Source organism: Columba livia, chromosome Z (genome assembly GCF_036013475.1).
Source record: "Columba livia isolate bColLiv1 breed racing homer chromosome Z, bColLiv1.pat.W.v2, whole genome shotgun sequence".
NCBI lineage: Eukaryota > Metazoa > Chordata > Aves > Columbiformes > Columbidae > Columba > Columba livia.
The window spans coordinates 72,944,395-72,970,510 of NC_088642.1; the positions used below are offsets into that span (position 1 = coordinate 72,944,395).

Sequence of the window (26,116 nt, forward strand, 5' to 3'; positions counted from 1 at the left end):
ATCTATTGACTCCCTGAACAGTTTTTCATTTCTGTCCCCATTTTCTTCTACAGCATTTTCCAATACATCATTTTTTTTCTTTTTTTAAACTTATATTTGATTGGAACATCACGGTAGTTTTGGCCCCAGACACTTTATTTCCTAGAAATAAGTTGAGTTTTTTCATCAGAACACTTCAAAGATTTCTAGCCAGTGTAGCACTATTGTGTTGAGGTTTTTTTTTTTTGAATAAGATTCTATACATGTTCCAGTGTGCACATGTAATTTCTAATTCACTCAGTATTTTGAAAACAGTCTTAAACTGAAGAGAGGTTTCAAGCTTGGGAGAGAAAAAGAGGATATCTTGACTCAAAAGCATCTTTTCAAAGGGAAAGTTAAACTGCTTTCTTTCTTTTGGGATTTTTCTTCTGACAGCACAAAACATCTTGTTCTCTCAGGATTTTGTTGTCTCTTGGGAAAAAAAAAAACTTGGTATTTCCTCTCTTCCTCTTTCTCTGGTTGTGTTTTTTTCAGTCCCCCCAAAGGAAGTGCCAAGACTCTTATCTTTTAGGAAGACATTTTAACACATGACTCTGAGGTCTGCAGACATCACTCCAAAGACAGTTCCTGTGCATCCAAATGCTGTTAATCCCTTATAATACTAAAGAAAAGATGTGTAGCTTTGATCTGAGAATTTACAGTATTCCAGATGGGTCTGTTTGCTTTGCATTCAACATTGCTGTAGCCTGTTGCTTTGGAAGTGCAGGTAGTAAGCTTTTCAATTGAGTAAGTGAGAAGTGGTGGTTTTCATTTTTCTTCCCCTAGAAATCCAGTGCTTAATCACACTGCCCTGTCCTGTCGAAGCTGTGGACACTGGGGTGCTCTCCAGAATGCTACTTAGGGTGCCACTACAAGAAGGTATCTTAAAATAATAACTTTAGGCTTCAAAATATGTAAAATGTAATGATGTTTAAAGATTAGAGCGGAGTAGTCATCAGGTTAAAATAACTTCACACTTATGATGTGCATAGCGATGGTTCCTTTCTGATGGCACTGGTTGCAGTGATCTTTAGTTTTGCTACATGATTAACTCTCTTAGTATCGACATGGTTCCTTTCTGCCTATTATTTCAGTTTCCTTGTAAACATAGTTAAGATAGCTGTTTGGAATTGGGGTGTGAACATGTATATACGTGTGTGTATGAAAATAATAAGACCTAAAGTGCCCTCCCTACATCCTTTTTGCTGACCTGCATTTCAGTGTTATCAAGACTTTAAACCGACCCAGGTTTTGCTGTTGCAAATATTTCCATGTTTGTCTAACAATTCTGATGAAATTAATAATAATAATAATAATAATAATAATAATAATAATAATAATAATAATAATAATAATAATAATAAAGAAATCAAAACACTAAGTGTTTTATTACTTCCCTAAGAGTCAGGTACATTTCCTGTACTTCCTAACTATTAGTAGTGGTTGCTACTTTCTGTGAGCTCATTTGGTGACTGATCTGAGGCATTTACATTTGTTTTCTCCTGCGTATGCAGAGTTGTGAAAACTTAGATATTAATGAAATTCTTAATAGAAAAGGCAATAGACAGGGTATTCATATCTGATAAGCCAGCATTAATACTGACCCAAGTTTGCTGACTAGCTGCAGGTTTTTGTTCTCTTGGCTTCAGTGGATATCACAGAATCACACAGAATCACAGAATGTCAGGGATTGGAAGGGACCTCAAAAGCTCATCCAGTCTAATCCCCCTGCCAGAGCAGGAGCACATAGATGAGGTTACACAGGAACATGTCCAGGTGGGTTTGAATGTCTCCAGAGAAGGAGACTCCACAACCTCCCTGGGCAGCCTGTTCCAGGCTCTGGCACCCTCACTGAGAAGAAGTTTCTTCTCAAATTCAAGTGGAACCTCTTGTGTTCCAGTTTGAACCCAATACCCCTTGTCCTACTACTGGTCAGCACTGAGAAGAGCCTGGCTCCATCCTCGTGACACTCACCCTTTATATATTTATAAACATGAATGAGATCACCCCTCAGTCTCCTCCAAGCTAAAGAAACCCAGCTCCCTCAGCCTTTCCTCATAAGGGAGATGCTCCACTCCCTTCATCATCTTTGTTGCCCTACGCTGGACCCTCTCCAGCAGTTCCCTGTCCTTCTGGAACTGAGGGGCCCAGAACTGGACACAACATTCCAGATGTGGTCTCACCAGGGCAGAGTAGAGGGGAAGGAGGACCTCTCTGACCTACTAACCACCCCCCTTGTAATACACCCCAGGATGCCATTGGCCTTCCTGGCCACAAGGGCACAGTGCTGGCTCATGGTCATCCTGCTGGTCCTCCCCTTCAGGTTAGGTCTATGAATGGATAAAACTGCTTTAGCATCTTGGGAAGCCATCCTGAGCAGCCACTCTCAGGCACTTTGGGAGCTGGGTGTGGAGAAGCTAAGTGTTTCAGCACTGGCCATAATATTGATTGCTGACGTAGCCATTTTTTAAGGAATAGCAAAATAACAAGCCTTGAATAATACAGTTGAAAAGAACATTTGTTAAGTCAAATAATTTGTGATGTATATGTAGGTAGAAAATAGGATTCTAAGCCAAATCTGTGAGGCTCATGCAAGTTATCGACTATTGCGTACTAATGTAAAAGCTTAGTAAAAATCTGTTTGCTTGGTTTACATGTGACACTTTTTAACTTGTAAGACTTACATATGTGTTTAAATATGGAGATCTTTTCTAACTGAACATTTTTGCTCATAAAATGAAGAATAACTCTGTAATAAAGACAGAATAATACGATTTGCATCTCTGAACATCTAGACCGGCTAATGTTTAATATTTTGTCATAATAGCACTTCTGTTATACCTGGCAAGCTACATTTACCAGGACAGAAACTGTAACAGATATAAGGAGGTGCTGACAGGGGTAGGAAGCATTATACCTCATGAGGGGAGGTTTACATAAGTCTCCTGAACACGGAGAATATCTTGTTATAGCCTGCTGTAAGTGGGTTGAATGATAGAGATGTGCACTACATCATAGAAAAGAGAGAGTAATTTTTCCCATGCAGGAAAAGAGGAAGGTATTTCTGGTGTTAGGGTGAAAAGAAGCACAGGTGTGTGAACCTCGGGGCTTTTGTAATTATGATTAAGCAGTTCCCCTTGGTAGATGGAGTTGTCAGAGACTTTTGACAGTTTCTCTGGATGGTTCCTTATCTCAGTCAGACATCTTCTGGTCTGAGCTGAAACGAGGCCAAGTGGTTGCCATTCTGCAGTGTGCTGGTTTTGACAGATAATTGCATCATCCAGCTCCAAAGACTTGAAAGCCAGATAAGTGCCAGCTTCACAACAAGACTGTAGTTCAGATATTATCTCAGAAGTTTCTACTGTGGTTAGAAATGACTTACAAGTGGGAGAGCAGGAGGACTAGTTTGAGCATTGAGTAATCCCATTTCTGCTGAAAGGATGGCCTGCTGTTGTCTGTCAAGCCCTTCAGATAATAATGAGAAAAAAACACAGAATGATAATGCTCCTTCCCCCTGACAAAGGAGCCAGCAGTGCCCTGTGATTGGTAGAATGAAGGGTCTGGAAAAATACAGCAGAAATGTAAATAAATGAGGAAAGAAATTGGCTTAGGAGAATATGATGTTTGAAAACTCACTTCCAAAGAAAAGAGCAGTCTGAAGTTTGGCAATGCTAATGCTCTTGACAGATAGAGGCAGGAAGAGACTGGGTGTGGGCTTTGACGTTTAATAGGCATTGTGTATTGAGAGCCTTCTTCAGCTGCATGACCACATTTAGTGCCATCCATCTGGCTAGAAAAGGTATCCAGAAGATCTCCCCGTGGCCACTGCAGACTTCAAACCTGATCTCTGGGGTTGCCTGTTCCTAACCGGAGAGTCTGAGGAAGCGAGTAACTGCCATGTGAAATCCTTTGTCTGTGGGTAAGTGTCCCAGTCCTTATCACAGCAGCGAGCAGGGGGTGACATCATTATCGCAGGAGGACTGACAGCTGGTAGTGAATTCCTTTTTTGTAGGCTTAGCTGTACACTAAACACTTCCAGAAGGATACGGTGTTGACAGCTTCTTGGACATGATAATCCAAAACAAATGCATCTTTTTTGCAAGGCCTGTGACTTAATACATCAGACTGGCTATTTGGACTTCACTGAGGAACTGTGATGTCTGGTATAGGGAAGGGGCCTTAAAGAATGTGATTTTTATGGAGTTATTGTAAGTAGAGTTCTGCAATTAAAAGTCTCAAGGCTTTAGAGTAGCAGTGGTGTCTCTGAGGAGAGCTCAGTTCTCCTAACTACACAGAAGCATTGACATAATGAACAAGATCGGGAGTTACCTGAGCTCAGGAGATGTCCATGCCCAGCTGTCTGCCTTAGGACTGTGCTGATGCTACTTTTGCTGTACTTTGATAACTATCCCTCCAACAGCTGGCGCTGGTGAAAGGCAGTGTTGTGGTCAGACAGCCTTGCATACACCAGTAACAACAGACTATTCCTCTTCCCTTCACCTTTTACCTTTCGTTAGGTGTTTCCACACCAACCAGGTATTATCTGATTAGCCACTCCTTAGAAGCATTGAATACTGATAACTGCTGGAGGAGGCGTGATACTGGGCTGGATGTAACAGTGATTTAATCCAGGAAGCAACATGTCATCTATGAGTCTCCAGGAATTTTTACTCTAACTTTCTTCAGACCTTAGTGAGTCATCTGTTTGGTTTCGTGTTCCACACCTGATGGAGCACAGAGGGAGGATTTGTTTTGGGCTGACATTAAAGTGCCGTAAAAGATTAACTACTGAAAAGCCGCCCTCCATTGTTTACTGAAGTATTGTATCACTGAAACTGTAAATGTCGTTGAGTAAAATATTTTCCAAATTGTGTTCTTTAGCAAAGCTCTGTAAACAACAGTGATTTCACTCTTTATCCGTCTGTAAAATCAAATTACAAGGGTTTTCTTTGTTTAAGGAAAAAAAAAAAAAAAGAAATTAACATACAGAAAATAGATCCTGTAGCAAGGATAGATTGGTTTGAGGAATAGGTGCAGGTCTTCTGATGTATATGTTACCTTTGGTAGCCACAAGTTATTATTAACATGCAGTATCTAATGTAATCTGGAGGACTGACAATTTCGAGGATGTTATTTGCTCAAGAGCCAGAGTTGAAACTAAAAACATGCAACATGCTTTATTTTATCTGCTAAGTGCTGCCTTCTCACTTCTGATGCCAGTTCTTATCACTGGCTCCAAGCCTGACCTTGAGTAAATTATTTCATCACTATGTACTTTCAGGATCACAGACCAAAAATGTCATAATCATTGTGAAATGTCATTAAGTCAGGTTTCTGCTTATGACTGTATTCAAGCAAATGATTTGGTATGCCGAGACCTTCCAAGGTTATTTGTCATTCTGGGCTGGAGCTCTTCCTTCCTATCTTGGCTGCAGCGCATAAGGGCAGAGTGTTTTTACTGTAGAAATTAATGATATTGATGTTGCCTGGCTTCCTGCTGAAACATTACACTTAATGCTAACTACTGAAGACATGGAAAAGAGGGAGAAGATAGCTGGTGCAAATTTGTAGGGTTGTCAATATGGTGGGAAAAACTTGTGTACAGAATCTGTCCCAATGGGCTGTAATCATCCTGTCGTCTATGTGACTCATGGAAAAGGTGAAAGAACCATAGCTTTGAAAGCTGTAGTAACAGCAAAAATTTCACGTGTCAACAGTTGTATGAAGGTTACTAAACAGAGAGTAGCAATCCTGAGGTGAACAAGTTCGAGGATCACCAGGATATTCTTCTGCAGTGAAATCACAGTATTCCTGTCGTACCACCACCCACAGACAGGAGAAGGTTGTGCAGTTTGTCAGGTGTCCCCAATACCACTGGATTGTGCTCCTGCTTCACAAGGACATTCTGACAACATGATCCAGTCCCTGCTACATGTATCATCGCAGCTTGATTTTGTGCTGAGAGTTTCATCAACCTGAGATGAATTTCTACACAGTTGTGTTTCAATTGCGTTCAGAATGTTCTGTTGCTTCCCCTCCTTCAGGTCTGTGTGAGTAGCACTGTCTCTATCCGTTTTCTCTACACACCTGGAGACACCTGTACTGTCAGATAAGTAGTACAGACATTTTTCAGTTTTCAGGAGGAACAGTAGCTTCAGTTAGCACATTCCATCTGTAACTCCCACTAATATTGCTAACTCCTGTCCTGGACCTGCTTAGTCCACGACTCGTACTACCACCATTTTTCCCCCAGGAAGGCGTAAAAAGCCAAGCCCATAAAGCAATAAGTTTGAAAATCAAACACCCTTTCCCTAGTCTTGAGATCAGAAAGCTACCAAGGCTGTATCCTCACAGCATGCCAAGTAATCCCATTCTGATGTCCATTTCCTGGCTTCCATCCATTTTCATGTGTCATGTTTAGTTGCCCTGCAATGCCGTGCAGCAATGGTAAATTACAAAATCAGTAAGTTATTTGAATGAGAAAGCTTCTTACAGTGCATGATTTATAATGTACAGGTGTAAGAATGATACAGTCATGCTAGAAGTGTTTTGCCTAACACAGGTTACGTTACACCTGCAGAGCATAATTGTGTGTTCCATCAGCGCTGCAGGGAGGACAGGTGCGTACTGACATCTACATCTGTCTTCTGCAATGCTGACATGTCATGTCATGCCTCACAGGATCTGTCAGAAGTCTTAAGACTGGCAGAATTCCCATGTAACCAATACAACATTGATTATAGCTTTTGTTTGACTTTGGAAAATTAGGGGAAGGTTTTCATGATGTGTGTTGTGTGGTCTAAGAAGTCCAGCTGAAGTTTAAGTCCAGTCACCTCTCCCTACCATCTGCTGAGCAGGGTGACAAGCAGAGAATTACTATTGGAGCAAAATCTTGAACAACAAAAGCATAAAAATCAAATTTCCACACAGAGAAGTAAACCTAACAATGCTTAATTTGTATTTTCATAAATCTGGTAGAAAGAAGGAAGGTAAAAGACAATTTAGAGATGTTTCTGATCTGTTCACACCCCTTACTTTGATTTTAAGCAACTTTAGGCTGTGTTCAGTAAGCTGCATCGCATGCCTGTGTCCTGTTTTGTAATGGGGCATTTGGAGGCTGTGGTGATATTTTTTTTCGGCGATGAGACCCTCAGCTGTGAAAGCTGAGGAGCATCCATTGGTTGTTCATTAACCCCAGACTCACAACGAAATTTCCATGTTAGTATGTGCCATGAACTGAAATTAATGGGCAACATCACAGTTTCAAGCAGTTAAAAAAAGTAGTTTGTTTGTTTTTCTTTTGGTTTAACTTCATTTGAATTATAATAATCAACCACTTAACTTTTACTTGAAACAAAAAGTCTTGATTTGTTTTCTTAGAGCTTGTCCTGTAAGAAGACAAGTATCAAAGTGAGTTGTCAGGCTCTTTCTGTTCTTTGGGGTGGATTGGTACACCCTTGAAATATGCAAAATGCCTTTTGGGACATTCAACAGTTTCCCAAAAGCTACAAGGGCAAGGTTAAGGCAACAAAGTAATTCCCTTTTGAAATTTTTTAGCAAGCAGACAGAAGCAAAAAAGCAACTTACAGCTGGAAAGAGTACTTGAAATTTGTGGCAGCTATGTTGTCCCCAAGATTTACACACAATCTGACACAATTACACTCTCCCTTTTATATTAATTTTGCAGATGTTGACTTCTATAATTTTTTTTTAATGGTTATTATTCTTAACCAAAATTTATTTAAAGACAAACCTCCTGAGTTTTGGCTAGGGAACACAGAGTTGTTGTTTCTGCTGGGAAAAATCAAACCAGCAAAGGCTTTTTTCAGTTATACAGTCATTTTCTGTGAGCAGCTGTATTTGTGACTGCAGCTGATGTTAGAGACACTAAAATCACAGAAACCAAAGATAAAAATCACCCTTTCGAACGTCAGATCCTCCGTTCCTGATCTTCATGTGATATTTCATTGTTTATTGCCCAGTCTTACATTGATCAAGTGATTTGTCTTTTTTTCCCAAGGTGAATATCCTCACTGTGGCTGATATTTATTGTGGCAGTTTGGAGATAACCAGTGCAAACCAGAGCACCATTATGCTGCACTGGGCACATACACTTGATAAGAGATTGAGCCTCACTCCAAATGTGCTTGTAAGCAAATCAGGCTTTTCTTAGTCAGACCCAGTGCTACGTACTAGAGTATTTACACAGTAGGATCTGTTTAGAAAGAGAAACATTTTTAATATTACAAAACTCGTTATGTTCCTGATTCAGCTCCCAGTGATATTTGCTTCACACTCATCTTTCACCTAATTCTCACATCCACTGAACAGTCTTGAGATCCTGTGTCTTGAGACAGCACTCTTACATGGCTGGAAGATTTACAACAGTGCAGGACAAAGCCAAGCCAACTTGCTTTTTCCTTGGCCTGCCAAAATCTACTCCCACTCAGTGCTTAGCCATGTGAAACTTGGTGACAAGAAGCTCCACCTCTGGTTTTGTGACTAGTTCTTCATTGTTTTATTATCGTCACTTAAATGAACAGCTAAAGGAAAGAACCCACCCAAAAAACCTAGTAGTTCAGGTCAGTTGTGATCTAAAAACGTGACATTGTAGAAGGAAATGGAAATAGGAAGGAGAATTACTAGCAAAATGTAATACTCTTCTTGCTTACTAGGATGCATATGTTAAACCTCTTAGTACTTTTAATAAAACACTGTTTGTGTGGATGCAGATTTTGTCTCTGTAATTAATGCTGAATGGCATTGCAATCCATGAGCAGTCCCACTGAAAACCTTTGCTCAGGAGGTAGCAGGACTCTGGCTATCGTTGGGAATGTGCCCAGCAGGAAGCTGTTTTGATTTTGAGGAGGCATCATCTCAATCAGGAGAAGATCCATTTTAGATGATGTGACAAACAAAACAGAGAAACAAAAATGAATCCAAAATTCCCATCTATGAAATCCACATCTATGGTATTAAAGCATGCATGATACATCTTTGAAAGCACTTGCTTTCCCCACAATAAATGACCAGAAAGTCAGAATACTGCACAGAACACCACAGGAATTTGTATGAAGGACTCTAAGGCTGAGAGGTCTTTTTCTGACATTGCAGAAGAGTTAAATCTCTAGAAACAAATAATGAGGAGGAAACACAGCCAAAAGCCTCCCAAAGACACATTTATCACAATAAAACCATACGAATAATTCCAATTATGCATCCACTCTCTGTACATTGGCAAAGATAACCACAGAGGATGAAAAGTCTTATAGAAATTTTTGGGCTCAAGGACATTTTTTTTCTTTCACACAAGGGATTTAGACAATTCAACATAGAAAACCTTTGCAGTGTCATTCAGGCTGAAAGTGACCTTGGGAGGACAACAGCCCAACATCCTGCCCAAACCAGGGTCTGCTGCCAGGAAGACCAGGATACTCAGAGTTTTGTCCATCTGAGGTTCAAACCTGCTCCACTGTCTAGCTGTTCCTGTGGGGAAGAAGTTGTTCCTTAGCTCCAGTCTGAACCTGTGTAGTTTCAGCTTATGCTTGTTAATTGTCATCCTCCTCCCAGGCACCACAGTGAGGAGCCTGTTCCTGCCCTCTCCATCCCTTCCCCATAGCTGCTGGAGTGCTGGTGGGTGCCTCAAAGCCACCTCAGTTGCAAAGCTGAGCTCTGCTCACACTGCTGCGGGTGCTGCTGTCCCCTGTTGCTGACCAGAGGCATGGCTGGTGCTTGCTCAGCTGGCTGCCCACCAGGCCCAGGACGTTCTCCCCATCATTGACCCCAGCCACCAGTAGTGCTGCCATGAGACTGCCTGCCCAAGGCAGTGCCGCACATTGCTCCAGCCACAAATGTGTGGGGGCCCTACCGGACCATTTCTCCCGCCTATTCAGGTCCCTCTTGATGGCAGGCCTGCCCTCATGCATTATCAACCAGTTCTTGCAACTTGGTGTCATCTGCTAAATTGATGAAACTTCACTCTTTCACCTTGTCCACCTTGGCAATGATACAGATCTTAAACGGGACAGGACCCAGTACAGACCCCTGTGGACCCCACTGGTTACCAGCCTCAAGGCAGAGTATGACTCATTATCCACCAGCCTCTGAGGCCCTTCATCCCACCATTTATTTACCCATCCAGTATGTAATATCACAACTTGAATACAATGATATTGTGGAAATAGTGTTGTAATCACTGCTCAAGTCAAGGTAAATGACATCCACTACTCTCCCCTTATCCTCAGTTCCAGTCATCACAGAAGACACCCAGCTAGGTTGTCATGCAGTGGAACAGGCTGCCCAGGGAAGTGGTTGAGTCACCATCCCTGAAGGCGTTTAAAAGGCTTTTAGATTAGGTTCTTAGGGACATGGTTTAGTGCCAGAGTTAGGTTATGGTTGGACTCGATGATCCTGATTCTATGATTTACCAGTAGACAGTCCATGATGACTGTCCACAGTCACTCCTCCTTCACGGTATCACAGTATCACAGTATGTTTGGGATTGGAAGGGACCTCAAAAGATCATCTAGTCCAATCCCCCTGCTGGAGCAGGAACGCCTAGGTGAGGTCGCACAGGAACACGTCCAGGCGGGTTTTGAATGTCTCCAGAGAAGGAGACTCCACAACCTCCCTGGGCAGCCTGTTCCAGTGTTCTGCCACCCTCACTGAGAAGAAGTTTCTTCTCAAATTTAAGTGGAACCTCTTGTGTTCCAGCTTGATCCCATTGCCCCTTGTCCTATCATTGTTTGCCACCGAGAAGAGCCTGGCTCCATCCTCGTGGCACTCACCCTGTATATATTTCTAAACATTAATAAGGTCACCCCTCCGTCTCCTCTTCTCCAAGCTAAAGAGCCCCAGCTCCCTCAGCCTTTCCTCATAAGGGAGGTGTTCCACTCCCTTAATTATCTTTGTTGCCCTATGCCAGACTCTCTCCAGCAGTTCCCTGTCCTTCTTGAACTGAGGGGCCCTGTGCCCAGAAAAGTGCTTCAAGAGGACTTGGTCCAGCCTTGGTGGGCTTGACTGCCCTGTGATTCCCCAGTGTGTCCTTTCAATCTTTTTCAGGGATAGATGAAGACAGGTTTACTTTTCTTCAGTTGGTGGGGACCTTTCAAACATTTAAGCAGCCTGGACAGGGCGTTGGTCGTCACTCTTCAGTGCAGCCCATTGGGTCTTGAGTGCTGCGTACTTACACTCCGAGGCTGGAATGGCAGGCAGATATGACTGTCAAGAAAATAGTTCTGTACCTAAGGTAGTGTATCTTCCTCAGTTGAACAGATCTTACAGTGTAGCATTATGATAGATCTTATTTTGCATCAGGCCCCTTTCATGCAGAAGTGACAGTCATTTTTTGACCCCCCATTCACAAATGATCCACTGCATGTTGACAGAATGACTTTTCAGAACAATGTACAAGAAGACAAGTCCAACAAACAGTTCACAGAGTGTGTCAGCACATGACATTTCACCTATGTGGGGAAGTCAGCAACTTTGTGGGATATGTATACTGTCAGCACACCTGAAGTGAAGTTCTTCATGGACTGTGCACTAATACTGTGTCTATGATTGTGTAGAGCACTTCCCGTGCTCTTAAAGGATGATAAACAGTGCCTATAGAGATAAAGGATTACAGATGTCACCATGAAAAACAGATGACTGCATCTGGGATTAGCCTTTTCTTCATTGAATCGTTTATTCGTCTGCTGTAGGAGAGCAAAGTTGGAAGAGAAGAGGGCAGGACTCAACCCTCCTGCTGAGGCTGGGCTACAAAGGGCATTTGTCTTGGTGTTGCAGCACCTGCACTCTGCAGCCTCAGACCTCTTCAAGGGCAATGTTGTTGTTCGGCCACCAGCAGGGCTAGTCCTGGGGGTGAGTGTGGCAAGGCTCTGGGGTGCTAGAACAGTCCCACTGGGGCAAGACAGCTGGTGGTTAATGGCCTGGAAAATTCAGAGGGTGAAACTGGCTCAATGTCTTAGCACCTGCAAGGACTGTCATCCCAGCTGCTGCTGCTAGTGAGCAGCACACAAAAGGAGGCTCAGCATGGCTGGCTGTGGGAACACACAGACATGCAGCTGCATGGGACAGCTGTTTTCTTCACATTACTAAATCCTAGGAATATCCTGGAGGCTGTGGCAACCCTTACTAAGCCCTGTAGCACACAACGTTATTTTAAGATGGTGAAGATTATTCCATAACTAATTCATAACTAAGTGCCCTGGGTTTTGCTGGGATATTTTTCTTCCTGGTAGCTGGTATAGTGCTGTGGTTTGGATTTACTATGAGAATAGTGCTGAGAGCACACTGATGTGTTAGCTGTTCCTATGAAGGGCTTCTACTAAGTCAAGGACTTTCCAGCTTCCCAGGCTTTGCCAGCAAGGAGGTGCACAAGGAGCTGGGAGGGGACACAGCCAGTATAAATGACCCAGTCTGACCAGAAGGATATTCTATAGCAAACAACATAATGCTCAGTATATAAACTGGGGCCAGTTGGCCGGGAGGCTGGAATCACTGCTTGGGGACAGACTGAGCATCCATCAACGTGTGGTGAGCAATTGCATTGTGCATCACTAATTTTGTATATTATTATTTTTATTTTTATTTTTTATTTTTATTTTTATTTTTATTTTTATTTTTATTTTTATTTTTATTTTTATTTTTATTTTTATTTTTATTTTTATTTTTAATTTTATCTTCCTTTGTGGTCTTATTAAACTGTTTTTATCTCAGCCCCTAAGTTTTACTTTTTTTCGATTCTCATCTGTATCTCACTGGGAAGTGGGAGGAGTGACTGAGCAGCTGTGTGGTGCTTAGTTGCCAGCTAGGGTTAAACCACGACATTAAAATGAAAGCTTGTTATGTATTCTGGGATTTTCTTGCCTAGGAAATTTTGGACGCATTACATTAGTTCTTTACTATTTATGTAATATAATTTTATTGTCTATATTATTAGATATCACATGTCTACATAGGGATCTGTGGATGTTTTATTAGTATATGCGTTACATTAAGGGCAAAATAATCTGCAAAGTCTCATTGATACCTAAACCTAAAAAAATATGCACTCTATAGGATTCCTTTCTGTTTTCCCTTTGGGGTTCACTCACTGAATGTCACTAATATCTTTTGCAGCTCTAAAGCTGAGAAGGTGGGCTTTGTGTACAGAAGCTCAATGCCATGAGAAAAAGGCTTCTCTCACAGACTTGAAGACCACCATAGGTAGGGCCTGTTGCCCTCATGATTGATGAGATACTAATGGAGAAGTCGCTATCACCAACCAGCATGGCTTGCACGGGTACAAGGCAAGCCTGGATTCCTTTCTTCCTCTCATCATGCAGTGAAGGCACACTGACCTTATAAGTGACGATCCATCAGATTATTTATCTTCCAGCTCCAAAACAAGCATAAAACCAGCTAGTCCTTCCAGTCAAACTTTAGAAAAGTCATCCCAGATTGTAAGGCTGCTGATGAGGTTAACAGATCATTTGAGTATCCAAGAATAGACATTTTGGCATCACTCCTGCACAGTGGTCTCAACAACCTGATGTCTCTTTTCCAGCTATGGCCATGGCCTAGCGTGTCAGATAATGTCTAAAAACAAAAATCTATAATACATGCAGCTGAGTATGCTGTTGTCAGAAAAACAAAATCATTCCAGCTTTTTGACAGCATGACTGCATGAACTTTGCAGAGCAACAAATGCTACGGCTATGGTAAGCCATCTCGCCTGACAGCTCTCCCTAAAGCCCTTAGGAAAGAGGTGAAGGGGACAATATGAAGATTCACAGCAATACACTTCTTATCAGCAATATTTGAGCCTGATAGTGAAATAACAGTTTCACAAAACTGCTTTTTTCCGGTGCTCTGTTTCCATAGGTATGTAGAACGGACACCAGTGTCAAGGGACCAACAATATAAGAAGATTCACTTGCTGGAAGTCAAAACTAAGCAAATTCAGGCTGGAAGTGAGGCATGAATTTTTAACAATGAAGCCAATTAATCACTGGAAATCACACTCATCCAGAGGTTCTTCATCTCCTCCAGGACTGGAGATCTGCTGAAAAGAAGTGTGGAAATTATCTAGCAGAAGGTACAGGCTTGATGCAGAAACCTCTAAGTTTCTCTGCACTTAACAGGAATTCAGTTCCTGTCCTGTCTGCCCTCAGAAGCTCTGTGCCAAGTCTTTCAGCAAAACATTTCCTCAGTATTACACAGTTGCTTTTAAAGATGATATGCTCAGATCAAATGCTAGCAAATCCAGGCAAATCAAACCAATATTTGCTGGCTTACATACATTTAGGCTAATGGTGATACTTTCCAATATCTGAGATAGGGCACTGCTGTCATGATTATGGTGCGTAAACACTGCATAATAACTGGGACCCACTGAAGGAGTCAATTGAGTGAGGTGAGTCAGTTTAGGAAACCAAACAAAGATAAAACTATTCACTTATTTATTTGGTAGGGCTGGTTTTTATATCAGTTCACCTCTATGATCAGTTTGATCAAACAAGCACCAAAAGTGATGAGAGAGGAGCAGCATGTACAGAAGAGGGGAGAGAGCAGGTGAGCTGGATATTTTAACCGATCTCTTCAGGAGCAGCTCAAAATTAGAGTAGTTCACCTGTACCACACCCTAACCCTGGGAGCTGTCTTTACTGAGGCCGACGAGGCGGCCACTTGAATGCACTTCCTCTTTTCCTGCAGCAAAGATGAGTAAGAGCTAACGTCATTTGTAAGTATTAATATTTATTGTTTGTACTGTGTAGGTGACTCATGGGCACCTACAAGGACCATCCACCTGGGAATTACCCCACACACATTACTGGTGTTACTTATAATAGTAAGTGAGTCCCACCCCTTAATTCTGGCAAGGAGGAACATAAGTAAGGCTTGTCAAATGACATGTTTGGCATTCAGACAGTACAATGGGGCAAAGTGTGGACATTTAAGCAGATCAGATTTACTTCTGCAATTATCTGCATTTCAAATAAGCCCTCTCAGATAGGAAAAAATGGTTGATCCTTAACCCAGGTAATTTCTTAAGCCCCCAGACAGCTGCAGGGCAGAGCGTAGGGGTGTGGGAGGGCAGTGACAATCAGTAGGGCAGGAGGAACAGGGATGCAGGAGGTTCTCAGGCAACCTTCAGCACTGGAGCAAATGTATCAATGAGTCATCCACCTTTTTTTGTGATGAGAAACTATCAGATGATATTTAATTGTAGGACATATTATCCAAGTATTGCCACTGTTCAACTGACCGTAATTATAATAATGCATCACAACTGTATACAATGCTTCAAATACTGCAGCTACACAAAGATAGGCTTCATTACTCTGTGCTTACCCAGTGTGCAGTACTGTCAGTTGGTCTGTCATGTAGTTTTCCTAACTTTCCATTATCCTGCTAGCTTTACTGTCTTGTTTTCTTACAGAAAAAAATATTGTTCTATGAATATTTGGAATGTACATATCTTAGCTATTTTACTTCTTGGTTCAGAGAATGGCACTGCCCCTTCCCTTTGGTGTCTCTGAGTTTTGATGTAGTTCCCATAGCTGTCTTTCTGCTTTCAGTATATATCAGCTCTGACCATTCTCTTTTGAAACCACTTCCCTATTTGAATAAAGTGTCTGTTCTCAGACATATCTACAAATGTGAAAGTCTGTGGTGTAAACTGCTAAACATGCTGCACATGCTTTCTTCATAATTGAAGACACTTTTGATCACTGTATAGGGCTCTATATTGGTGTTGCAGAGGTCTATAAGGTTATTTAGGGTTATTTCACATATAGGGGCTGATTTTTTCCTGTTTGGAAGGGATATGAGAGGTGGATTTAGAAGACACTGACTTTGGTGATGGTATCAGCTAATGCAGACCTCAGCTCCAAGACTTAACACACAGTTTGCTTCCTCCTTGTGAAGCTATGGAATGAGTCTGTTTGGTGTTAATCCTGGTGATCACTGACGCAGCATCATCCTGGTTGGAACTCCACCCTAAGAGTACATCCCAGCCCTTCCCTTGGCCAGCCCTGGCACCTGTTGGACCCTTTGCTGAGGGAGAAAACCTGCAGCCCCAGAAAGCACAGCCAACAGCTGCGTCTCCTTACACTGTTACGGCACTGCAGCTTACCAGTGCAGTTTCTTGTTTTGGCTGAAGTCTTTCTCTCCTTCTTCCTTTCAGTCTGAGTTCCTTCTTCTAGGTGTCATGTAACCAAAAAGCAGAAACAAACACAAGACTGGTTTTTCCATCTCATCAGTGAGTGTTTGAAGAAGCACTGACAATGCAAAGAGAGAGAGGAATGTGAATATCTATGTGTGTGTGCCTGGCAGCTTAAGCCACTGCACCCAGAGCTCTTGGTGGATGAAGTGTGTGTCTGCTCAAGGTATTAGAGGAACTCCAGTACTATTTGGCATATCCACTACTGAAGAGTCTTCCTTCTGCTTTGCAGGTGTGTGCTCCTGTCTATATGAAGAATTTACAAACATGCCAAGAATCTCTGCTTGTGTTTTTTCCTGTTTGGTTATGTCTGGGTGCAGTTATGCTGGGCCTCTTATTTTTAGTTATCAGGATGGATTGAGTTATGTTACGATACAGTATTAGCAACTTTTGTCAGGATGGTAAGTGTTTATATCTATTTTAGTAAAAGAAACATTGGATCAGCAAGGTTTTATGAATTTGCATGTATGAAGGAATAGAGGAATTAATATTCTGAAAGGATATCTATTGTTTCTGTGTAATATGTATGGTGGCATATGCTTGAAATACTTCTATACTAGAAATATTTCAGCAAACAAAGAAAAAATAAATCCCGGAGATGGGAGTTTCTGGCACATTTTCCAAGAGCAGTGCTACAGTAATTGTCATGTACCTTGAATAAATGGAGAAGGAAAATAATTACAGAACAGCTACAATTTGGGAAACAGCTTCAGCTATGCTATAAATAATGTAGGAGTATTTAGTGTTCCCAAAAATAGTTTAACAAATGAAGGCTTTCACAGACATCCTGGGGGAAACACAGAACTAACATGTATTTTCTGGGGAGGCTCAGAAGCAGGGTGCTGACTGAAAAACGGTGACATGTATATGATGAAAACAACCCACAGGAGGAAGGTCAAGGATGAAGAGACATTGGTGTTTGAAATTCTGTACAGTCTTTTGCATTTGTTTGTCTTTTGTCAGGATCTTTTATTATGGCTGCTTTTAAGATTAGACCCAAGACAACGCTTTGCTCAGTAGCTTCGCAGTTTCTACACAGATTTTCATTGGCTGCTCTCTGTGTCAGGATGTGGTAGAAGTTATACACCGTTCAGTACAACTGGCTCCTCATTGTTGTGGCTTCTGTGTGGAGAAGAAGACCCCTTCTCCTCTGGCCTTTCTTTGGCCTTTGAAGACCACTTCTCTTACGCAAATCATCTCAATGCCTGTGCGTCAGTGCAGCACATCAGTGGTAAAAGAAAAAGGTTCTACTTGTTCTTTGCAAATATGCTGACCATGTTACAAAGTCCAAGGCCTTTCTTTTTCTGGGGTATAGAGCCTTTAGGCTTATGAAGATGACAGATTTGCCTGAAAAAGCCTGTTTTGGGCCTTCTCATGAAGTCCCTAGTTGGTTGGCACAGGTCTTTACTTTTCAGGGTGGCTAGCTAAGATGTTTCAAATGCAGTTCCACTCTTCTAATAAGATTATGAGGTTTCCCATGCCTATGCCACTTTTTTGCTTGTTTGTTTGTTTGTTTTGTTTTGTTTTGTTTTGTTTTGTTTTTTGTTTGTTTGGGTTTTTTTAACCTAAAACGAGGGACAGTCAGAGTTGCGATGCACCTCGGAAGACACTGGTGTTTTCAAAGGGCAAGAAAATATTTTATTTGTTCATTAATACATGCCAAAAGAAGCTGTCATATCCTGCTAAATTCTCTTCTTGCTGTGATGAAGGTACAATACTCAGACAGTAGTTTTTGAAGGTGGTTGGTGGAAGTTGAGCTTCAGAGCTATTTGTAGATAGTCTCTTTATGCTAAGGAGCAATACTTCGTACTCTCAGTCCTCAGCAAATGCTCCATAATGTGTCTTTTACAGCCAAGATGGCCCATCTGGCCTGTTTTCCAGACTGTAAAAATACAAAATTCTTGCATCTCAGTTAATACACTGTTTTGCTAGCATCAGCTTATCCAGGAACAATCCAGCCAGTCCTGTGGTAGAAACTTCTTGCAAGAATATAATATAATATAATACATATTCTTGCAAGAATATAATATAATATAATATAATATAATATAATATAATATAATATAATATAATATAATATAATATAATATAATATAATCAGTGTGCCGGTGAGGACTGGTAAAATCAGCATGTATTCATCTTTGACATAGACAACACATTGATCAGGCACGTGCTCCCAGCTTAATGGATGTGATTATTTCCCTTTAATAATTTGAAACCTTATTCCTGAAGCTCTAGCACAACCACAAGCAACTTTGCTCTGCTTTGAGAACAGGTTGGACCAAAGATCTATATGTGTATTTTCCCATCTAAATTATCCTGTGACCTAATTTTAAAGCAGTTGAGCTGAGCACTATGCAGAGTGGTAAGGTGATTTGGAGAGAGAGAGTCACTTTGTACTTTCATATAAAAAAGGCCTGGACACCATATCCATAGTTTGTGTCTGATCTCCAGTGGACAAACAATCTTCTGTATAATTTGGCTCAAATTGTGAAAGTTCGAATCTCCACTGTATTGGTCAAAGAACCACTCAGGTAAGTTGGGGAAGCAGTAATATATATCCTTAAACACATTTCACCATGGAAGAAGACAGAACTAAAGATAAGTATTGTTTAGTGCCTATCTTTGATTTCCCTATTTGATTTTCTTTGTTCATATTTTCATGTTTTTAGTTAGTCTGTCATTGTTCTACACATAGGCAGGTAAAGACTGCCTAAGTGCATGTAAAATAATTTCAGTCCACATGAAGGCTGCTTTCTTAGCCTAAATCAATTGTAAGTATGTCTTTTTATTTCTATCCTTGGCATTGAAGAGCACCTGAAAGGCTATGGTGGAGATCAGATCCTCAGTACAAGTATGTGATGAAAGACATTGTCATATTGTTTAAACTAGCTTGAAACTGATTTTTTTTTTCCCTGAACTTATGCCCTTCAGTCATCTTCCAAGTTTTGAACAGAGTACAGTAGTTCCTGTTAAAAAATTATGTCTTACCTAAAGAAGAGCATGTTTGCAAAAGGTAAATTAGTTGGCTGAAAAGTGCTGTGGGAACACGTTCAGGTGTGCTCTGTTGTTCTCAATCTACACATCACCATAGCTGATGCAACATCCCATCAGAGACCCATTTTAATTGTAGGATCATGAATCACACACACACAAAACATTGGAAGCTAAAGGATGTAGAACCAATAAGATTTAAAAAACAAAACAACTTTTTTAGTAATTTTTTTCTGTAAGCCAGTATTTATAGCTCATTGTCTTCCTTTTACCCCAAATTTAAAAACAAAAACAAACCCAAACCAAAACAAATAAAACCAAAATGTCCAGTTCTTAGCAGGAAAGAGATTCAAGAAAACAAGTAATGAGATTCAAGAAATGGGGAAGATTAAGCTGAAAATTATTTTCTTAACAGAGGGTGAGAAAAAGACTTTTTAATCAACTAAAAGAATGTGAACATATAAACACAAGAAATGAAAAAAGATCCCAGTTCCTTATATTAGGTGCTACATATGAAGTTTGATTTACTGCTAGATGTAAAGTCTGACTTGCTAGCACATAGAACACTGTGAAAATTTAACTTTTAACAGCTTTATTGAAATATATCCAAGTCAGTCCTGCAGTTCTAATAATATTCATAGATATTAGCAGGCCTTATCAGGGCTTTTGCCTAGAGCTGTAAGACCAGGAAACACTTTATTTCCATCACACAATAGAGCATAACAAGATAAACTGAGTTAAAGTATACGTAGGTAGGTTGTCAGGAAACACATTTCTTCATAATGACATCTTTCCAACTGGAGGGTGATCACATGGAGGAAGAGTTGGAAATCCTCTTATTTGAAGAACTGCAAGCTGTAAAAAGCTTTTGGAAATATTTTGTGTAGGAGATGTCTTTCACAGACAGAAGATAGAAAGGCACTGATGTGAGGCAGCTTTCCTGGAAACAGAAATGGAGTTTTGTTAGAAAAAACAGGAAATGTCCTTCTTTTACTTCTTCTCCACACACGCCTCCTCATTTGTGCAAGAGATTGGTCCTAAACTGTGCAATCTGGGATCATCTGATGGAAAAAAAAAAAGAGCTCAGTGCAGGCAACCGATAGCTAGCATGTTCTCACTTATTTCCCTGATTTATTTTTATCTGAGTGAACGATAATTTGCTGCAGGTCATGTCAGGTAACACCCGACATAATTTGGAAGTGCAACGTATATAAGTATTTTCTCAGTTGAAGCAAGTGACAATAAAAACCAGCTTGACATTCACTGAACATTACATGTCTGGTATATGAAAAATTAAAGCAACTTGCAAGAATCCTGATTAATACTGATCAGAGTCTTTTACAGAGAAGTGTTTCTTTGTTGATACTCTAGTGGGAAGGTGATGTCATCCAGAGGGACCTCCACAGGCTGTAAAGGAGGGTCTGTGCAAACTCACGAAGTTTAACAAGGCCCAATGCAAGCTCCTGCAAACGGGTTGGGGCAATCCCAAACATGGGTATAGGCTGGGCAATGAGTGGATCGAGGGCAGCCCTGCGGAGGAGGACTTGGGGATGTCTGAGGATGAAAAGCTGGACACGATCTAGCAATTTGCGCTTGCAGGCCAGAAGGCCAGCTGTATCCTGGGCTGCATCAAAAGGAGCGTGGCCAGCAGGTGGAGGGAGGTGATTCTGCCCCTCTGCTCCACTCTGGTGAGACCCCACCTGGAGTCCTGTGTCCAGCTCTGGAGCCCTCAGCATAGGACACACATGGACCTGTTGGAGAGGGGGCTGAGGAGAAACCAAGACGATCAGAGGCTGGAACAGCTCTGCTGGGAGGACAGGCTGAGAGAGTTGGGGGTGTTCAGCTGGAGAAGAGAAGGCTCCAGGGAGACCTTATTGCGGCCTTTCAGTACTTAAAAGAAGCCAACAAGAAAGATGGGGACAGACTTTTTAGCATGATCTGTTGTGACAGGACAAGCAGTAATGGTTTTAAACAAAAGAGGGGAGATTCAGGCTGGACATGAGGAAGAAATTTTTCACACTGAGGGTGGTGAAACCCTGGCCCAGGTTGCCCAGAGAGGTGGTGGATGAACCATCCCTGGAGACATCCCAGGCCAGGCTGGACGGGGCTCTGAGCAACCTGATCTGGGTGAAGATGTCCCTGCTCATGGCAGGGGTTGGACTGGATGAGATTTGAAGGTCCCTTCCAACCCAAACTATTCTATGATTTCATTAATTTTAAATTAACTGTGTACCACCTACTGCTTCATATAGTATCCTGTACAGATAGACAAGAAGAATTAACACATAAGCTCATGTGCAGACTGAATTTCTAAAAGCATTTGGATGATAATAAGATGTAAAGATACTTACATGCACAATTGTCAAACCTTCCTTGATTTCAATACAAGATAGTTATTTAATCTAGTGAGATATTTTAGAAAAACTTCTAAGGCCATCAGACTCTGCTTGTCAGTCTTTTCTGTTTATCTTAGCTGAAATGTTTTTTGTCTTTTACTTTGCACATAATGATGGAGAAGATGTGCCACAAATAAGTAAAACCTCTAGAAGAATTTGAATAAGGAGGTTTTGTGCACCTCTCTTTTCCCCATATTGACCATTTTCTTGTGGAAAGGGGAAGAACAGGAAAGGCACTGACATAATTTAGATATATAGGTAGCTCCAGGCATAAAGGCAGTTTCACTGAATTTGCTTTACACTAAAGGGTTCCTTTGAACTGAAGACTATATAACTAGATTTCATCAGCAAAAGTACTTTCTGGTGAAACTGGCTTCTAGCATTATCATGCAAATGACACGTAGGGCTAAAACTCCATCTGAACTGTAAGATCATCAAGATGATCTGGTGTAGTAAATATGTTGCAAAGAAAAAAATACTACTAATTATCAGAATGAACTTATTTTTTGTCATATTTTGCACTGCTTTTATGCAAGATCCTTCTTCTTAGCATGATGCCTTTTTTTTTTTTTGAGATTTTTCCACAAATACAATATTTTACGAAGCGAAGAGAAGCCTGAACATGTGAGCTACATTGATGTATGGTCAAAAATTCAAGTTGAAGAGGTTTAAAGCTCTGAATACAACTAGGTACCTATTTGTTTTACTAAGAAAAGAGCAAACTCCATAATTTTTAAGCCAGATCATAATTTTGGTGTCCTGACTCATTACTTTTTTTGTAAAATGGCTCAACATATATACAAATATATTTAACCATATGTGTTCATCATTTAAAACCAAAATTTAGAAAATATGTGGCATAGTGCATTTGGGAAAATTCCAGCTTGGAAACTGTCCCAAGTATGGGCTTTCTGCATTCCGAGTTTTGTGCTGTCTCCTGTACACACAAATCAGCTCACATAATCACGAAGGTAGGCTGGCATCTGAAAGGAGCACAGATCTGTTCAAACCGATCACTCTCATTCAGCATCATTTCCAAAGAAGAGATGGGTGGGAAACATGAAATGTCCAAGCTATTGATATGGCATTTATTATTATTTAAATCTTAGGTGAGGGCAGTATCACACAGGCAAGCGCAATAGGTTCACAGTCCTTCCACACAGATGAGCTTGTATTTCTGGCTAGAGAAGGGATGAGTGTCACCGTGATACCTGAGCCCACAATAAACAGACAGGATCCGCATTTCTCTTATTTTTTCACTCAGTTTTCTTCTGCTCGTCGTGCTTTTTACTAGAACTAGCAGCCTGCTGGTCAAAATCCTGTATGTGTTTGTGTCCCAACAGGCTACAGTTGCATTAAAAAACAAAAAACTTTTTGCAGTGCTTCTTACAATTAAGTATAATAATGATCCTTACAATTAAGTATTCCCTGGCTGATGTGTCCCCTGCTCAAAGTGCTGTTATTTACTCCCGTTACATTGCCAGAGTGGGTAAAAAATGCAAAAAAACCCTACTGCAAAATAAGATAATCTGACAATCTTTAAATTTACAGCTCTCCTTATGGAGAGCATAGAGCATGCAAGACAGCTGAGACATTCCTGGGTTTTCATGATAGGGTCTATCAGAAGCACAGCATTCATACAATTTTAGAAGTTGTGTGCTTCATCTGAACAGAATTAATGCAGGTGAACAGGTGGGAGACATGGATTCTTTTTTGTTTTTTTCTTTTCTCCCAGCAATATAGCCAATTCCTTATGACATAGAACTTCATTAATAAAATATTGAACCTGCATATGCTGAAGAACATGGAAAGCTTGTACTGTGAGAAAAGTGATCTGGAGAGTTATTTGTCACAAATATAAACTTCGATGTAATCAGGATCAGAGAGGCATTTAGTCATATATGTCCATGGAATTAAGTCAAGAAGGAAGAAATTTTTCTTCTTGACATGATCTATAGTATCCTGCATTGAAGTTATGTTTGCATGGTCTTGTCTCAAATACAAAGAGAACCAGGCAGCACAAAAAACTTCATGGTTTTGAACTGTATAGCTGTTGCTAAGAGAAAAGCAAATAAAATTCAAGGATACTCTTGATCTAACTGAGACTTTTATACTAATTGTTTACCCAGATGATGCTATGTGGCTTCTGCAGATGTTTTTCTGTCTGGCCGGTTTACCAACATGGAAGTGTGTATCTGGAGAAACGCTGGTTTTGAAAAGAGCTATGAGTGTCATCAGGAGAGGCTGGTCAGGAATTAGCAACATCCGAAGGAAAAAGAAGGCTGGCATTTTAACAACTTGCATTTATTCTCTCTTTAAGTCATAATATTGGGAGTGTTATAACTGCAGAAGGTGGACTGCAAAGAGATGACAGATCCTGCACAAGCATGTGTCTGTGATTTGGACATCCCAGCAAACTCTGCAGAAAGTTGCAGCATTTCTTTGGTCTTTTATGAGATAGAAACTCTTCAAGGAAGCAGTAAATATGTGACTTTAAGTGTAAAATACTTCCTGTAATAAGAGTAGTTACAGGAAACAAAGCAAATAAGCTATTTACAACCACGCAGTCTTTTAGCCCAGACACTGATGACATAAAACTGGCATACAACTAGGAGGAAAAAAACAGGGTGGAAATTCAGGTACAATGAAAAATTCAAGGCGTTATGTCACTGATCCTCAGCCTAAGATCACAGCAGCTTTTTATTACTTGTGGAATAATACTGCAAGATTCATGATAGCATGCTGTTTTCCAGGTATGAAAGAGCCCAGGTCATGATAACAGTCCCAGCTATTCTCAGAGCATTCATCCAGGTTTTACTGAAAACACCACCAAACAGCACAGTGAATGACTCCTCTGTTGAGGCACGCTGATAAAAATGTACATTTCCTTCCAGTGACAGTAGGCTTTCCTCATTTTGCACTGTGCAGAAAGCTGCTCCAGTAGGGTGGTGCTCTTGGCATCTCTCCACTATCTCTTCCATATTATTTCAATCGTGATGGGGAGGTTGTACGACAAAATAGTCTGAAATGTTGTCACTGCGCATGCAACTTCTACAATTTCTCTGCATGGCACATTGACAGAAACATGCCTTGACATGGGAAACATCATGGGAAACTCTGTGAACACCTCTGGAACTGGAGACCAATGCTGGTACTAGAGAGAATGCAGAGGAGGCAACGAAGCTGGTGAGGGGTCTGGAGCACAAGTCTGATGGGGAGCAGCTGAGGGAACTGGGGCTGTTCAGCCTGGAGAAAAGGAGGCTTGGGGGAGACCTTATCACTGTCTGCAACTGCCTGAAAGGAGGTTGTAGCATGGAGGGTGTTGGTCTCTCCTCCCAGTGACAGGTGAAAAGACGAGAGGAAATGGCCTCAGGTTGAACCAGGGGAGGTTCAGATTGGGTATTAAGAAAAAATTATCCATGGAAAGGGTTTTCAGGCATTGGATCAGGCTGCCCAGGGAGGTGATGGAGTCACCATCCCTAGAGGGGTTTAAAAAATGTGTAGATTAAGTTCTTGGAAACGTGGTTTAGTGACAGTGTTAGGTTAATGGTTGGATTGAATGGTCTGAGGGTCTCTTCCAAACAAAAAAGAAATAAAAAAGACAGGAAAAAGGAATTTGGGCAAGCTGGGCGATCTGCTGTCACAATTGGAGCTGTGTCCACAGGACCACAGGCCTCTTTCCAGTACACCTGCAAGCCTGGTGTTAGGAAATGGTTATGCTCTTTGCAAACATCAGTATAATGTAGTTTTCACTACTGCCTTTCATCTTAAAAAGCCAATTATATGAGTTTGGTCATGATATTTGCGAATTTGTGATGAACAGCTTCTGGAGAATCTCCATCTGGATCAAGATCCATTAGTTTTTCTCATGTGAGAGGACTGAGAGGCTCTTGATGCTCTGCTTGCAGCCTCAAGAAACACAGGTTTGTGACAGACTTCTGGTGACTACCAGCTGAAAGATTTGAAGGCCAGCAGGGATGTTAGGGCAACCTCTGTGCAATGTGGTGCCAGAGGACCTCTGCCATGGAACAACAAGCCCTTATCTTCTCTGTTTGCACTTCCAGACCATTACCAGAGGATTACATGAGTGACCAGTGTGTCATTCCCCGAGCCCCTGACACTCATGACAGCTGCATTCCTCAGAATAGGAAGGAGATGACACAATGCTGCCTACTTGCTAAATGAAACGCCAGCCTGGCGTTGACCTAGCCTGTCTCCAATAACTGCAGATGATCTCTTACTGTCAGAGGGCAGGGAGGGATCAGCCCAGAAATATTAGAGCATTTTTAGAAGCACACAGTGATGAAAGCAGTACAGAGAAAAGGTAACTTCTCTTGATACTGAAATTTAAAAAGCTGTTCTCTGCTTTTAAGTGTGGATTTGGCCTCATACTTGAATACCAGTATTTTTTTAAACTATACTGCACAGCACACAGAGCTCTAGAGGAACTTACTATACTTTGGATGAAAAGAAAACCCCGTAGTATTTTCCCAGCCTA

At 41.1% G+C, this 26,116-nt stretch overlaps 1 long non-coding RNA gene across 1 annotated transcript; it reads left to right on the top strand.

Annotated features, from left to right (window-relative positions):
- Positions 1-12,114: 12,114 nt before the first annotated feature.
- Positions 12,115-26,116, top strand: LOC135577319 (uncharacterized). The gene is made up of 3 exons (XR_010469027.1): positions 12,115-12,558; positions 13,144-14,128; positions 16,461-26,116. It is a non-coding gene; the product is annotated as an uncharacterized LOC135577319 (long non-coding RNA).